Source organism: Limulus polyphemus, unplaced genomic scaffold (genome assembly GCF_000517525.1).
Source record: "Limulus polyphemus unplaced genomic scaffold, Limulus_polyphemus-2.1.2 Scaffold2514, whole genome shotgun sequence".
Lineage (NCBI taxonomy): Eukaryota > Metazoa > Arthropoda > Merostomata > Xiphosura > Limulidae > Limulus > Limulus polyphemus.
The window spans coordinates 116380-120411 of NW_013668124.1; the positions used below are offsets into that span (position 1 = coordinate 116380).

The 4032-nt window shown below is 36.8% G+C and overlaps 1 pseudogene; it reads left to right on the plus strand.

Moving 5' to 3' along the window:
* Positions 1-1560: 1560 nt before the first annotated feature.
* LOC106467173 lies at positions 1561-3387 on the plus strand (annotated as a pseudogene).
* Positions 3388-4032: the final 645 nt, after the last annotated feature.

Consider the following 4032-nt stretch of genomic DNA (forward strand, 5'->3'; position numbering starts at 1 on the left):
AAATCTAGATCCTGGAATAAATTACTTCATATCATTAGTTTGTTCTCAGTCAGTTAAATAAAGTGTTGTTTTTTTTTTCTCGTTCATGTAGTGTGCATTCTTATTGGGCCCTGGCATGGCCAGGTGGTTAGGTAGCATGGTTACATGCAATACAACATGTCCACCAATTTAATCAGAAAACTTGAAGGCTTACAATATCAAGCCGCCCGATTAGCCTTACGCCTTCCCAAATATACCCCACCCATCTATCTCGAATCTTTAAATATTCTATATAGCCTCCAAAACCGCATCCAAAAATTAGCCAAGAAATGTTATCGGATAGTCGGCATAAGAAACACATTAACGAAGCAATTTCCAACGCTAACAAAACATCCGAAACATGGCGCACCCACCCAAGCTCCTTACTATATTTGTACTCTCTCTTCTCGTTTCAGATACACCGCTCAGGCAATGCCCAGATAGAATATTCGGTGTCCGGGTATTGAAACTGGGTTTTCCTCGGGGTACTCTCGTCCTACATTAAAATTCTAGGTATTAGAACTACACATCCCCACCCGTTGGGTTGAGCTACTCTCTAATTCGGTGTCCGGGTATTGAAACTGGGTTTTCCTCGGGGTACTCTCGTCCTACATTAAAATTCTAGGTATTAGAACTACACATCCCCACCCGTTTGGTTTGTACTACTCTCCAATTCGGTTCCGGGTATTGAAACTGGGTTTTCCTCGGGGTACTCTCGTCCTACATTAAAATTCTAGGTATTAGAACTACACATCCCCACCCGTTTGGTTGTACTACTCTCCAGTCGCGACCCGTTTTCGGTTCTTTTCGCTACTACACATCCCCACCCGTTGGGTTGAGCTACTCTCCAGTCGCGACCCGTTTTCGGTTCTTTTCGCTCTTTAGCTTGCCAGATCTACACATTGCGACAAGCTATACAATCTGACTATCGTGTTTTTTTTTGTTTGTTGTTGTTTTTTGAGAAGCAATTCTCAAATAATTAGAATCAAATGTTTTAAATCCAATTACTATCATGATTTGGGTTTTTGTATTTGGTCATTCCCAGTTTGCTCCTGAAGAAGATAGGTTCACGTTTCGACAGCGCTCGGGGTTATAGGGTATCGTATTTTTGCGTTAAACTGATTTCTTGAACCTACGTGTTTTCCATGAATGAAAGACGTGGACTTAACGCTATTATAATCATAGTAACTACGAAATGTATTCGTTGTTTATATGCAACTTTCTTCACAATGCGATTGGAGTTGTGGCGATGAATTCTTAATCAGCATTGAAAGTGAGGAGAGTAGATCACTATAATTCTGGCTTTATACACCATATGCCAGTCAGTAGTGTTCTAACTCTCAGTGTTGCACGAATTAATTAAACTGAACGTGTAATGTTTCCTTTCATAGGCTACTAACTATGTGACGTAGGCGCATCGTCATTACGACAATGGCTTTCTCAAAGCGCATGCGCTGTTATAACAACTCTGACTTGTGTTCAAGTATAAAATCATTCGAAACTGACAAAAGTAGAAGTTTGTAGCTGCTATAAAAATCAACTATGAAGTTATTAGAAAATCCGCATGTTTTGAGTTGGGACGAATTGCTGAAACATGCAGACAAAGCACGAATATTGGCTTGTAAGCAATTTATTTACCATTACAATCAACACAAGTATAGGAGAGGTGATCCATTTAAATGGGGAGATGAGACTGAAGGACATATAGTAAAATTCAATCATGAAACCAAAACTGTAAGACTATGTCTACGTGCAACCAGCGTTCTAAAGAAGTTAAAAGAAAAGCATTCTCTTGTTGGCAGGTGGACCGATGAGTGTGTTGAGTCTATGCTAGAATGTTGTCCACAAGAACCTTTCGAGGATGTTTTGGATTGTTTTCATCAAATACAAGAAAATATGTCAATGAGGAAAAAAGAAGTATTGGCCAGTTTGGAGTGTGATGAAACTTACATAAACATGGGGATGTTCCCACGACTAGGTACTAAGCAATTTACTCAACCAGCTTATAAGCCTACACCTAATTTTGGCCTTTGTAAGTCACTGTTTATTCCAGATGGGCTTATATGTGTAGAAAATGAAACATACAGAGCTCTAGTTATTCTAAATGACACAAGAAAAGGGAAACGAGCCGTAGTAAATATACCGATTTTTAAAGATGAGCATACACTTGACCCATTTATTGAAGATTTGCAAGCATTGGGCGACGATGGACAATCTAAAGAAGTAGCCAAACCAGATCATGTTTATGAAGATTGTTCAATGTTTGGACTTAGCAGCTGTTCTCTTCAGATTACAGTACAAGCACCATCTTTGGAAGACGTCAAGTTTTTACACGATCAACTATGCGTTTTATCTCCAATAATGATGGCTTTAAGTGCTAATGCTCCAGTTAGAAGAGGATTCCTAACAGAGCTAGATTGTCGATGGCAGCCTCTTGCTGAAGGGTTTGATGACAGAACAAGAAAAGAGATCAACCATCCCGAAACATTAAATTACAAGATTCCTAATAGTTCTCGTTGGGAATCAAATTACTTGTATTTCTCACCAGATGGATCAGACTTAAATGACATACCCATTGTTTATGATGAACAGTTTTACGAAAAACTTACTTCCGAAGGAATAGATTCACAACTTGCTCTTCAGGTATCATGTGCTCTCTTAAGAACACCAATGTTGTTATGTAAGGAACAGTTGGAAGAAGATGAAACTGGATTAAGCAATATCTTAACACTTTTCCGTGAACCAGCAGTTAATATAAAGATTCCTGATCCTAGCATTTCAGCATTCTGGCGTCTGGAGTGCAAAGCAATGGATGTTCAATTAACGGACTTTGAAAATTCAGCTTTAGCAATATTTGTTGCACTTTTCTCCAAAGTTGTAATAAATAAAAAATTAAATTGGCTCATTCCAATAAGCAAACTTCAAGAAAATTTCCAGGCAGCACAAAAACGAGATGCTGTTCAAGAACAAAAGTTCTGGGTTAAAGGTGATATCGGTTTCATTGCAGAATCACATTCAGAAAAATCTGCTTTCAAGTTGGACAAGGAAAAGTGGAAGTTTATAACACTGAATGAAATACTAAACGGATCAACGAACGGATATCGTGGGGTAATTCCGATGATAAAGAGTTATATCAGTGAAAATATTAACCCTGACACTGCCTCTTGTCTAGAACGATACTTAAAATTCATTCAACAACGTGCTTCTGGAGAAACTATGACTGGTGCTAGGTGGACCCGCGAGTTTATTATAAACCACAAGAACTATAAACATGATTCTGTGGTGACAGAAGAAATAACCTATGACCTGTTGAGAGCTATTGATCAAATTCAAAAAGGTATTCTTCAGTGTCCGAAATTACTGGGTTGAGAGAAGTTATCGAAGTTAAAAATAGACATTTTCGGTCCAGACAAAAAGTTTAATTTTCGTTGAATTGTTAATGTTATTAATATTCTAAAATTAGTATATATCCTTTTACAAGAATCTTAAAACAATATTCTAGAGTTATACTATTCAACTTCATAAGTATTCTTATTCAGTATAATACTTTTTTGACGTTTAAATGATTCTGATTTTTTAAAACGTGTTAAACTTTACAATAAAGCTAAATTTTGCAAAATGCCTGTTTGTTTGTTTGTTATTAAGCACAAAACTACACAATGGGCTATATGCTCTGACTACCGTGGGTATCGAAACCTGATTGTTTTGGCATTATAAACCCTCAAACTTACAGCTAAGCAACCGTGGTACTTTCGAAAATACACTTTTTTATTTCTCAGTAAATTTCGTAATTTCGAAACTAATTACTCTACAGTAGATTTTAATGATAAGAAACGTTTTTTATCATTATATTAAATGCATATGTTTGCTACAAAAACGTAATGTTTAAAGAGACAATCGTTTATTGAAGTTTCATTTTCAACAATTAGTAAGAAAGCTATCAATTAAAACCAAGTTATTCACCTACCGCTTAGAATCACATTCAGAAAAATCTGTTTTCAAGCTGGAAACATA